The sequence below is a fragment of the Bubalus bubalis genome, chromosome 7 (assembly GCF_019923935.1).
Source record: "Bubalus bubalis isolate 160015118507 breed Murrah chromosome 7, NDDB_SH_1, whole genome shotgun sequence".
Taxonomy (NCBI): Eukaryota; Metazoa; Chordata; class Mammalia; order Artiodactyla; family Bovidae; genus Bubalus; species Bubalus bubalis.
The window spans coordinates 67,916,133-67,930,273 of NC_059163.1; positions in this window are offsets into that span (position 1 = coordinate 67,916,133).

Genomic DNA, 14,141 nt, shown 5'->3' on the forward strand with positions numbered 1-14,141 from the left:
ACAACCCTTCCTGTCAATGCAGGTAACTTAAGAGATATGGGTTCCATCCCTTGGTTGGGAAAATACCCTGGAGGAAGAAGAGCAACCCAGTCCAGTATTCGTGCCTGGAGAATCCCATGAACACAGTTGCCTAGTGGGCTATAGCCCATAGGGTCGCAAAGACTCTGACATGACTAAAGTGACTTAGCACACACCTACGTGCTTAGACATGGAACATGGAACTATTTTTAATTTTAAGTATATTTGGATAATTATAAATATGTTTGTATCTGTTGACTATATATTTATTGATCTTAATGCATGTCAATAATTGTGTTACTATTATCAAGAGAGAGAGAGCAAAGAGAGAACAAAATATAGGTAAAATTATGATATGTTTTAAATCCCTGTATGCCTGTAGTACAATGAGTAGATGAAAACTTTTTCAAACATCAGCAAACATTTCAGTATGAACAGTTTTGGCACACACACATGCATACCAAATATATTATGTTGTATGTTATGTTATATATGCTATATTATATATTAGGCTATCCTGGTGGGTCAGTGGCAAAGAATGCTCCTGACAAAGAAGGAGATTCAGGAAACTAGGGTTTGATCCTTGGGTTGGGAAAATCCTTTGGAGAAGGAAACTGCAGTCCATTCCAGTACTCTTGCCTGGAAAATTCCATGGACAGAGAAACCTGGTGGGCTACAGTCCATGGAGTTGCAAAGAGTCAGAAACAGCTGAGCAAGTGAATATGAACACATATATTATATATTATATTACATACTTTAGAGATAAATAAGACATTCTTCCTATTTTCCAGGAGATAAATTCTTAGTAACTTGCATTTGAAGGTAAAATAGAGGAAGAACAGCTTCTACCTGTTTTGGGAAATAGACTAGATATAAATATAGTCAATCAATAAAATAAATGAGCTGAGATAACTTCCTTTTTAAAGTATTGCTCACTAAGTGTACTTACTTGCAGCAGTATACCTGAATATTGTGGTCACTAACGTGTACTTCCAAGGTGGACCTAGTGCTAAAGAACCCACCTGTCAATGCGGGAGATGTAAGAGACAGGTTCGATCCCTGGGTCAGGAAGATCCCTTAGAGAAGGGCATGTAAAACCACTCCAGTAGTCTTGCCTGGGAAATCCCACAGACAGAGGAGCCTGGTGGGCTGCAGTCCATAGGGTCCTAAAGAGTCAGACATGACTGAAGCAAATAGTTACAATGTGTATACATAAAGAAGATGGTGAATGGAGGTGTGTATTTTCATTGGAAATTCTATATCATACTCAACTGGAGCGTACTGCCACTGACTAGAATGGCAAGTGTAGGATCAATGTCTAACCACAGGATTCAGTTCAGTACAGTCACTCAATCATGTCCGACTCTTTGTGACCCCATGACTTGCAGCAGCCAGGCCTCCCAGTCCATCACCAACTCCCAGAGTTCACTCAGACTCACGTCCATCGAGTCGGTGATGCCATCCAGCCATCTCATCCTCTGTCGTCCTCTTCTCCTCCTGCCCCCAATCTCTCCCAGCATCAGAGTCTTTTTCAATGAGTCAACTCTTTGCATGAGGTGGCCAAAGTACTGGAGTTTCAGCTTTAGCATTATTCCTTCCAAAGAAATCCCAGGGCTGATCTCCTTCAGAATGGACTGGTTGGATCTCCTTGCAGTCCAAGGGACTTGCAAGAGTCTTCTCCAACATCACAGTTCAATAGCATCAATGCTTTGGCGCTCAGCCTTCTTCACAGTCCAACTCTCACATCCATACATGACCACTGGAAAAACCATAGCTTTGACTAGACGAACCTTTGTTGGCAAAGTAATGTCTTTGCTTTTGAATATGCTGTCTAGGTTGGACATAATTTTTCTTCCAAGGAGTAAGCGTCTTTTAATTTCATGGCTGCAGTTAACATCTGCAGTGATTTTGGAGCCCAGAAAAATAAAGTCTGACACTGTTTCCACTGTTTTCCCATCTATTTGCCATGAAGCGATGGGACCAGATGCCATGATCTTTGTTTTCTGAATGTTGAGCTTTAAGCCAACTTTTTGACTCTCCACTTTCACTTTCATCAAGGTGCTTTTGAGTTCCTCTTCACTTTCTGCCATAAGGGTGGTGTCATCTGCGTATCAGGTTATTGATATTTCTCCCGGCAATCTTGATTCCAGCTTGTGCTTCTTCCAGCCCAGCATAAGATTTAATTTTTCCTTTTGTATGTGAAATATTAAGGTGATATTCTTTACATGCAATGCACTTGCCAGGTTAATCAGAGCAGCTGATCAGGGTAATCGATTCCTGTGGATTGCTGAAGGAGATTTTGGACATAGAATGCTCTGGAATATGACATGATAGCTTATTACTCTTCTTGCTAAAATATGTACCCCAAAGTGAAAACATAAGCTACTTTTTATATAACATAATATATACCCTTATATATTGAGTTTAATGAAATAAAACCTTATAGTCTGTCAGACAACCTGGTGTTATAGATAAACACTATAAATTGACATATCTCTGTACACTGTATTGAGACAAATAGAGCATATTAAGATGAAAAACTGCATAATTTCAATATTAATCTTTAAATGGCATATATGCTTTCAATTTGAGGAACTAAATACCTAGGGCTTATGTGACTGAGCACATAAATGTGGTTTCCCATTTACTGTATGTTACTCACTCACATCTAATTTAATCAATTGTTTTTATTAGAGTTTTATTATTTTCAAAAGGACATAAATTTATGTTTTATTGAATTACAAGTGTGAGAGTAATAGCTATTAATATTTCCTGAGATCTGGTGTCCATGTGCCAGAATGAGATAGTACTACTTTATTAAATTTGAACATGTTTTTGTTTTTACCACCCACTTCATTTTGCACATTCTGTCTTCACTGTTGTTCATAAAGATTTCTTAAGATTTGTTTCTGCCACTGCCATTATACAACAGATTTTTATAGTAATACATTCCTTTAGTATTTCAAAATAAAAAGATGTAGTATTTTGGATAGATGATTATGTTTCTAACAATACTTGCTATGCTCTTACAATCAGAGGCAATCTAATTCTGCATTTTCTAAACATTCATAAATGCTTTATTTCTACCACAAATAATTTTGATAAGGGGGAACATAAGACTTGGAATAAAATGAAGCTGGCATATATAAAAATATATACCACATAATATTTTGACAGAAAGCACTTTTAGCAAACATAAACATATATGTTTATAATATTCTGGTGCAGGAATACTGTTATTTATGATTTAGAGGTAAAAGATGAAACTCTGAGAGGTCAATAAACACGTTCAAACTTACATAATTTAAAGACATCAGATCCAGAACCACACAGTGAACTTGTGACAGCAAATCTCTTGCTCAATCTGCTGTTCTGTGTTACACCCAGAAACAGATCCAGACAGGTCAGGTCTATCTCCACAAGATACTCTCTCAAAAGAAACCTCAGGAAAGTGAACAATAAGGGAAACACTCTCAGGGAATTGACGTGTGTTGCTATGGTGATGTCCTTTGCTGTGAATAAAGATGCTCTTTGGGGCAAAAAAAAAAGAAACTTCATGGTAGGTCAAATTAAACAAAAAAATCAAAACATCTCTCTTTTCCCCATGTTTTATTTTGAGACCAAACACCCTCTTCTAACTGCTGTTTTATATTTGGTCTTTATTTCAAATCCAAATGTCTTTTTAAATAAGAGTTTAAATTCATTTCTAGTTCATCATTTAAACTGGATAAATGATTTTAGACATCTGCCTCTAACACTAGCTGAAATGAGTTAGTAAAAATGACTTTCTTCATGATCTTATTGAATAGACAAATGTCCGTCTAGTCAAGGCTATGGTTTTTCCAGTAGTCGTGTATGGATGTGAGAGTTGAACTATAAAGAAAGCTGAAGGCCAAAGAATTGATGCTTTTGAACTGTGGTGTTGAAGACTCTTGAGAGTCCCTTGGACTGTAACCAGTCCATCCTAAAGGAGATCCAACCAGTCCATCCTAAAGGAGGTCAGTCCTGGCTGTTCATTGGAAGGACTGATGTTGAAGCTGAAACTCCAATACTTTGGCCATCTGATATGAAGAGCTGACTCATTTGAAAAGACCTTGATGTTGGGAACGATTGAGGGCAGGAGGAGAAGGGGATGACAGAGGATGAGATGGTTGGATGGCATCACTGACTTAATGGACATGAGTTTGTGTAAACCCCGGGAGTTGGTGATGGACAAGGAGGCCTGGAGTGCTGCAGTTCATGGGGCTACAAAGAGTCAGACATGACTGAGCAACTGAACTGAACAGATAGATCTATGAAATATATATATATATATATATATATATATATATATATTTACTTGAAAGCTGTCTTTTCAAAAATTCTGTTATGGAATCAGTTGTGTCCCTCTAAAATCTGTATGTTGAAGTCTTATACTCAGCTCTCAGAATGTGACCTTACATAGAATAAATAGAGTTGTTGCAGATGTGACTAGTTAAGATGAGATCATTTTGAACTAGTGCAGCCCCTAATCTAATATGACTGGAGTGTTTATATAAAGGGAACATTTGAACACAGACACCCATGGACACAGGGTGAGTGTCATGAGAAAATGAAGGTAGAGATGGGGTTGATACATCACACCAAAGAGTGCTAGACTATAAAAAAAAAAAAAAAAAAAAAAACAAACTAGAAACTGAGGGAGACACAAGGAGCAAATTCTTCCTCATGACCCTCAGCAGGAACCAGCCTTACTACAGCCTAGATCTCAGAATTTTAACCTCCTGAACAATAAATTGCTGCTGTTTAAGTCACTCAATTGGTGGTATTTTGCAGCATTTATCAAATAATACACTCTGTTTTCTTTTCCTCTAGCAAACTGTTTACTCTTTGCAGGCTCTTCCATCCTTTTTATAATTCTTTAAGAGTCCTTAATAGTTTGGATTTGCCATCCCTTGTGGATGTCTAAAATGTTGGTCTTCTACCATAGTCTGTTCTTATGTATCATTCTTCCTACACATCTGGAATAATATAAAAATCTTGTGGTTTCAACTAGTACCCTCCTACACTGTTGGTGGGACTGTAAATTGGTACAGCCATTGTGAAGAACAGTATGGAAGTTCATTAAAAAACTGAAAATAGAACTACCATATGATCCAGCAATCCTACTCCTCAATGTATAGTCAGAGAAAATCATAATTCAAAAAATACATGCAACCCAACATTCATTGCAGCACTAGTTACAATATTATAAAGTAATTAACCTCCAATTAAAATAAATAAATTAAAAAAATAATAAAAAATAGCCAGGACATTAAATCAACCTAAATGTACATCAACAGAGGAATGGATAAAGAAGAAGTGGTACATATATACAATGGAATATTAGACAGCCATAAAAAAAAACAAAATAATGCCATTTGCAGTGACATGGATGGACCTAGTGACTGTCATACTGAGTGAAGTAAGTCAGACAGAGAAAGATAGATATCATGGAATCTAAAAAAATGGCTATAAATGAACTTATTTACAAAATGGAAATAGAGTTCAGTTCAGTTCAGTCGCTCAGTTGTGTCCGACTCTTTGTGACCCCATGAATCACAGCATGCCAGGCCTCCCTGTCCATCACGAACTCCCGGAGTTCACTTAGACTCACGTCCATCGAGTCAGTGATGCCATCCAGCCATCTCATCCTCTGTCATCCCCTTCTCCTCCTGCCCCCAATCCCTCCCAGCATCAGAGTCTTTTCCAATGAGTCAACACTTCACATGAGGTGCCCAAAGTACTGGAGTTTCAGCTTTAGCATCATTCCTTTCAAAGAAATCCCAGGGCTGATCTCCTTCAGAATGGACTGGTTGGATCTCCTTGCATTCCAAGGGACTCTCAAGAGTCTTCTCAAAAACCACAGTTGAAAAGCATCAATTCTTCAGCTCTCAGCCTTTTTCACAGTCCAACTCTCACATACATATATGACCACTGGAAAAACCATAGCCTTGATAGACGGACCTTTGTTGGCAAAGTAATGTCTCTGCTTTTGAATATGCTATCTAGGTTTGACATAACTTTCCTTCCAAGGAGTAAGCGTCTTTTAATTTCATGGCTGCAGTCACCATCTGCAGTGATTTTGGAGCCCAGAAAAATAAAGTCTGACACTGTTTCCACTGTTTCCCCATCTATTTGCCATGAAGTGATGGGACCAGATGCCATGATCTTTGTTTTCTGAATGTTGAGCTTTAAGCCAACTTTTTCACTCTCTACTTGCACTTTCATCAAGAGGCTTTTGAGTTCTTCTTCACTTTCTGCCATGAGGGTGGTGTCATCTGCATATCTGAGGTTATTGATATTTTTCCCGGCAATCTTGATTCCAGCTTGTATTTCTTCCAGTCCAGCATTTCTTATGATGTACTCTGCATATACGTTGAATAAGCAGGGTGACAATGTACAGCCTTGACGTACTTCTTTTCCTATTTGGAACCAGTCTGTTGTTCCATGTCCAGTTCTAACTGTTGCTTCCTGACCTGCATACAGATTTACAGATGTATAAAACAAACTTATGGTTACCAGGGGGAAAAAGAGAAGGGGAAGATAAATTGGGAGACTGGGATTGACATATACACACTATTATATATAAAATAGGTAACTAACAAGAACCTACTGTATAGCACACAGAACACCACTCAATACTCTGTAATGGCCTATATGAAAAATAACTTTCAAAAAGTGGATATATGTATAACTAATTCACTTTGCTGTACACCTGAAACTAGCACAACATTGTAAATCAACCTGTTTGTTTAGTTGCTAAGTTGTTTCTGACTCTTTTACTACCTGATGGACTGTAGCCTGCCAAGCTCCTCTATCCATGATGTTTCCCAGGCAAGAATATTGGAGTAGGTAGACATTTCCTTCTCCAGGGGATCTTTGTGAGCTAGGGATTGAACCTGTGTCTCCTGCATTGCTGGTGGGTTCTTTACCACTGAGTCAGCAAAGAAGCCCTTGTAAATCAACTGTACTCCAATAAAAATTATTTTAAAATCCAGTACCTGTTCATATACCCAAACCACACATATCTTCTAACATCAGGTACAAATTACTTAACATACTCAAAACTGAACTTACTACACTTGATACATTCCCTATCTTTTCATCTCCTCTCTTTCCTTAGTGCAATTGATTCCTTTGACTCATTGTACCAGAAAGAAACCTGAATGAAGATCAGTCTATATTTCTCACTTAGCCTCAAGCCCTACTTTTAAATAGTAAATAAGCTCACTCAATGCTATTTTCTTAATAGTTCTTATAAATCCATCTTTATAAATCCTTATATTCTCTCTTGGTCAACTACAGTAATTTCATGACTAGTCTTTCTGCCTCCTGATTTCTATACTCCCCCAATTCATATTCTTTGCTTGAGGACAATTCTGCTGTGAGATATCACAGTATGTTACGACTTTTTAGTTTTATTTGTAAGTTTTAGTCATGTAGGGATGTGAGACTTGGACTGTGAAGAAAGCTGAGTGCCAAATAATTGATGCTTTTGAACTGTGGTGTTGGAGAAGACTCTTGAGAGTCCCTTGGACTGCAAGGAGATCCAACCAGTCCATTCTGAAGGAGATCAGCCCTGGGATTTCTTTGGAAGCAATGATGCTAAAGCTGAAACTCCAGTATTTTGGCCACCTCATGCGAAAAGTTGACTCATTGGAAAAGACTCTGATGCTGGGAGGGACTGGGGACAAGAGGAGAAGGGGACGACAGAAGATGAGATGGCTGGATGGCATCACTGACTTGATGGACGTGAGTCTGAGTGAAGTCCGGGAGTTTGTGATGGACAGGCAGGCCTGGCGTGCTGTGATTCATGGGGTCGCAAAGAGTCGGACACGACTGAGCGACTGATCTGATCTGATCTGATCTGATTAGTTAAAAAGAAAAGTTTCAGTTTTATAGCAAAAAGTTGTAGAATGCTTTTGAAAGTCTTTAAAAATAGCATTTGTAATGCTTGAAGTGGAATTTTGACATTTTGGCTTTTAGCATTTTGCATTTTACCCACTTATTAAGCAAGTTAATGTGCTTTTGTTACTTGGCCTTTTCTCTCTTATTCACGTATGTCCAGATGGTACAGATTTTTTCCATAAAAAAAGTTCATAGTGGCAGATAGTTGCTACATTCTTGATTTTCAGTTCTGTAAATTTTTTTGACTCATATAATTCTAATAACATTTTTTATTTTATTGTTTCTGGGGAAACGGGAGATCAAAAAATCATTTGTATCATTATAATTCAGATGCTACCTTCCTTTCAATGATTTATTGAATATTTTAACATTAGCCTAATCTAGCCTATAAACAGTTTCACATTTTAATTTTTTCTTATTCATTTTCTACCTTTAAAATCCCTAAATTTTAGTAGAATATGCAAAATTTCCTTAGATAACTGGAAATCAGAAAATACATTAGTTCAGGCAACCAGAGCTTTACCCTATCAATGTATTTCTGCCATGCTCATACAGTCATTAAGCTGGCACCTTTTGTGAAGATTTTGATTAATTACAAAATATTAATTAATTAGCAAATTAAGAAGAGGTAAATATGAAAAAGACATAACACTAGAGGAAACACAATTGGGTACCTTCAGTCCATGCTTGATAGGAAGTTGTACTTTCCAAGGCTTGAGAACAAAGGACACTAGACAGAGATGTCTGGTGCCAATTTTGCTAGGATTTGGGCTTGAGCAGGTCACTTAATTTGATGGGCATCTGTTTCCTTATAAATTAAAGGAATGAACCAAATTAGGTAATCTCTAAAGTTCTTTCCAACTCTAATATTCTGTTTTTGTCAATATCTATCAGCCTTGGTGACACACTTCGTCAAGGGATAGAGATATAGAGAATGATGATGTTGATGATGCCAATGACAATGACTAATATTATCGAGTGCTATATGCTTGCATTTGACTCCCCAACTGTTCTGTTAGATGAATATTATTGCCTTCCTTTTTATTAATAAGAAAATTGAGGAACAGATTATTTTACTAAAGTGCCCGATACCTACCATAAAACCCTATGCCAAAGTCAGTTATTTCAAATACTAGGTTATATAGAAATAACATTACCAGTGTTCACTAGTATCAAATATTTGTGTACAAGTAAGACTACATTATTTATTCACTTGAAGATAATTTATGTCATGTGATTAGTTTTATCCAATGGTCTGGAGCAGAATTTGCTTACATAAGTTTTGGCACAAAGTGTGGAAAAATCAGCAGTGGCCTGGCAGTTGCCTCTTTATCTGAGGTGCCCATAAGATAAAGGAGGCCATATGTTCATGTGATGCTGCTCCAAGATGGTGGCACTTTCCTTCTTCTGAATCACTGAGTTGCTGGTTTTAGAACAGTTCATCTTGCTTCTCATCTGATACAGATTTTACTTGGATAAATTTTAAATTTTTGTTATTTAATCCACTAAAATGTATGTTTTATATATACAACAGGATATATAACACAACCTATCGAGGCAAAATGAGTGTATTTTTCTCTTCAGTGAGTGTTAAAGGTGTGAAGCTTTGAAAGTTAGCAGTTATACCAGTATTTTATGATGTAACCAACCACATGGTAGATAGCATTGGCTACCATGAAAAGTCTTTAAGCATGAATCAGTTTCTCCTGCTAGATTATCTTCCTTTCCCTCTCTTCTAGCTCTCTTGAAACTTCTTATTCCTTGCCTTCAATTTCTTTTTACTAAACATCTATTTTAGCAACCCCACTTTTTAAAAATATTTTTTATTTGAAGATTGAGTAATAATAAGAAACATTTGATTTTTAATACTGACATTTAATAGCAGTGTGATCTCATCAAATGATATCTCAGTCAGATTCAATTTGAAAACTAAGTATGAGAATTATGTAAGAAGCAGTTATATATATGATAACACTTCCCCAAATTATGTATACTGCTGGAGTTACAAATTTCTAGAAGGGGGAATTGGAGGATCAGAGAACAGTCTATAACCAGCCCTTTGAAACAAGGCAATTTTGTCTGCTGAAGTAGATCTGCAGAGGAGACCTGGTGAAAAGATTATGGAAGGCTACTATCTACACTTTTGATGGGCCTGAGTTCTTGGTCAGCAAGATTTTCACTTGGGAAGATGAGGTGGGTCTGGAGCCAAAAAGAGCAAGAACTAGCTAGAATCCACCAGTATGTCTTTATTTGTTGCTGACAGCCTGTAAAATAACAGCTTTCAGAAGTACTGCTTTACTTTCACCTACCAGAACTTACAAAAGATAGTTTCTTGTTTGGACCAATTAACGAAAGATCACATAGTATAGGAGATTCTAGTCAACAATTCTGGCTTAGCAAAGATGACAATTTCAAAAAGTTCTGCAAGTCAATTTTCCCGTACTTTATTTATTCTTCAAATGTTTGATTTTGCTTCAGTAACTTAATGGGAATTATATGTGAATATATACTGAAAATAAGAATAATAATAAAAAGTATTGTTGTTTCCAAAATAATGGTGACAGCATATTTTGAAATGGTACTCCTGAACAAATCAACCTGTGAAAACAAATGTTTGTGTGTGCTTAGTTGCATCCAACTCTTTGAGACTCCATGGATGGTAGCCCACCAGCCTCCTCTGTCCATGGGATTCTCCAGGTAAGAATACCGGAGTGAGTAGCCATTTCCTTCTCCAGGGGAGCTTTCCAACCCCGGGATCAAACCCAAGTCTCCTGAATTGCAGGAGGATTCTTTACCGTCTGAGTCACCAGGAAAGCCCCAAAATAGAGGCTTCTTAAACCAATGTGTGCTTAATTTGTGATGTCTCCACCTGCTTGTGCTATAGTCTATGACTATAGATTTCAAATTTATACAGTTCACACATGATGTTTTAAAAGTTTAATAATGATCTGTTAACTAAATCTTTACTGGTGACTTCTAAGATATGTTAATTATTTAATATCAGTGACATTTACACACAAAGAGCTAGATAGCTTACAAATTCTGTTACCTTGAATTCTGAAGTGTATATACCACCAAGAAAATTATGCACATAGCTTTGAATCTTGTGTGATTGCTTCTCTGATAAAATTACTTGAAAGAAAATTCAGCACTGAGATTTTAATTCAGTTTAATTAAATTTTAATTTAATTAAAGAAAATTTAGAGTTGATTTTTTAAGTTATTATTTGTAATATTTATTTATTTCAATTTTAGCTATTGAACACTGAAAACCAAAATACATTAAATCCAGTAATTTTGACTTCTGGCCAAAAATACATAGGAAGTGACTATAAAAAATGCTAATGTTATTCTTTGTAGATTTTTAAAGTTCTAGTATTTTGGAAAGAACTTTCTATATTATATCTCTTGATCCTATCATCCGATAGATTCAAAAAAGAAAAATACCCAAATAAAATAAGGAAAATTATATAGATTATAGGTAAAGTATTTATATAATTTACTAAGCTGTTCACATGCCTATTTTATTATTGTTTTTTGTAGCACACCTACTTACCCCAACTACATGTTTTACCAATTGTGCACACATTTCTATGATTCAGAATTATACAAATTTGATTATTGTGTGTTCAAAATTCATTTTTGAAAAAGTATGTTTGCAAACCTGATCATAACTAAAGCAACTGAAAAATTAGAAATTCATTTCCAACAAAAATCAAAGAGACAATTCCAATCAAATAGATGGCTGTGAGGTTTAAAAATAAAATAAAATTTAAAAAAAATAAATAAAAAAAAGAAAAAAGCAGGTTTTAAAAAAAACTGAGCTAGGCCTTAGGATGGATGGACATGGTACACAGATGTATATTTAAACCACAGTGCCTAAAATTTGGAGTATGTGGTCTTAAGATAGTTAAATACACATAATCAGTAATTACAGAACAGGGTAGGTATTTGATAATGATTGTCTTAAAAAAAAGGCAGTGAAGACATTATTTCTGTAGCTTTATCAGATACAAGGAGATCAGAACAATGATGGTCTTAAACTTAGGAGATTTTATATTATAGCAAATAGTAGTAAAGAGGGATATGTGGATTTAGTGTGTTTTATATATGTTTGTGTACACTCACACACATATATGTGCATTGTGGGAAAAAAAATGTGTTATTGGCAGAGTGAGTTCATTTTGTTAATACTGAAGATTGGAACATAGATCCTAAGTCACCTAGAGTTTTTACTAGTAACAGTTATAAGTAAAAACACTGACAAAATAACTACAAATTACAAAAGTTTTCAAGTCTCTAAATCAAAATTCTTTTTTATTTTTTCAAGTTATTATTACTCTCAATTAAGGGGAATAACAGATCCTGTCTTTTACAGTGAAGGAATAAAGAGGATTCATGATGTGACCTTTCATTGAAACATGAAATTTGCCTTCTTTAAGGTCCTCAAAAATGAGTTATTCTACCTTGATCAAAAATGGTCCTCTGGGCATTGACTTATATGAGATAATTTAATAGGATTTCACATTCTGTAATTGAGACTATATATTCATCTAATGATACCAGATTTATTAAAAAAAAAAAAAAAAAGACCTCAGTGCTCAAATCTCAGTCTCCTGCATGATTATTCATACCTCTCAGTTGATTAGTGATTTTAAAATGACAACTCAAATCAAAGTGAATTTTCATATTATGTTTATACCATTAGTGAAAATCTAATTAAATATCTAATAATTAAAGCAACTCCTTCAAGGAAAGCGAATGCATTGGAGGATGTCTGTCTGCGATAATTCAGTGGGAATCATCCTCACTGTTGTTTTTCAAAGAGACTGAATTATATATTTATTTATTTTTGAAATTTGGGAAAAATAACCCATTTCTTGGTACAAGAATGTCACTTTCTTTTAGTTGTACATTATTAGATTAATGACATACCTATGAGTCATACACTATGTCACCCAGCCAAACAGGGTAAAACTTTATGGAAAGTTTTACCAAACTCAGTAAAACATTTTAGAATACTGAATATGTGTCAGGTACTGTGCCGAAGTCAGTAATATAGAGAGTGTTAATACACAGACCTTTTGGTCCAAAGGCCATTTAAAAAATATTATTAACCATTATAATTTATTTCGGAGAAGGCAATGGCACCCTACTCCAGTACTCTTGCCTGGAAAATCCCATGGACGGAAGAGCCTGGTAGGCTGCAGTCCATGGGGTCGCTAGGAGTTGGGCACAACTGAGCTACGTCACTTTCACTTTTCAGTTTCCTGCACTGGAGGAGGAAATGGCGACCCACTCCAGTGTTCTTGCCTGGAGAATCCCAGGGATGGGGGAGCCTGGTGGGCTGCCGTCTATGGGGTCACACAGAGTTGGACACAACTGAAGTGACTTAGAAAGCCTTTAAGTTTTAGTGGAAAGTTTTGAGTGGAATTCGGGAAGGTGATAAGGTGATAACTATGTGTTATTGTATATATTAGAAGACTCTTTGGCATTATATTTCTATGTAAGGTGTGTATTTATCTTCTCCTCATCTTTCGTCTTGAACATATGATGTGGGACCATCGGCTATCAATAGATGTGACGTGATGCAAGCCTGGGCCTGAAATGTGTGTATGCACTGAGCTTTCTCTCTTGCATTCTGCCTCTACTATGAGAACATGCTGAGCCCCATGACTGGTCTCAAAAAGCCAATGAATGGCATTTAGTGTAAACCTCAACTAAATACATGACCAGGAACTAAATCTAACTGGGGCCAACGGAGGTCAGCAGAACCAGATGAATGAATCAGCATTTTGAGGTAGAACCCCCACTGAACAATTAACACGTTAGCAAGAATAAATCCTTATCTTTAACAGATGCATAGTTGATGGACACAAATTAATCTGCTTTGCATTATTAGTGATTGTAAAACAGATCCTTTATTCTTTAGGTCTTGTATTTTAAAATGTGTATTTACAAGAGTGTAAATATGTGTTCTCTGTCTTAAGTAAACATAAAATGTAGGGTGTGGGTTTTATTATCATTTAATTATGATGTAAGAACCAGGTGATAAAAGCGGAAATACAATAAAGATATCAATGGTATAAATATAATAAGAGGAATAATTATATTCATATGAATAATTATATAATAATTCTATTATATAAATATAATAATATGAATAATTCTATCCATGACAGTTGCCTAAATGTT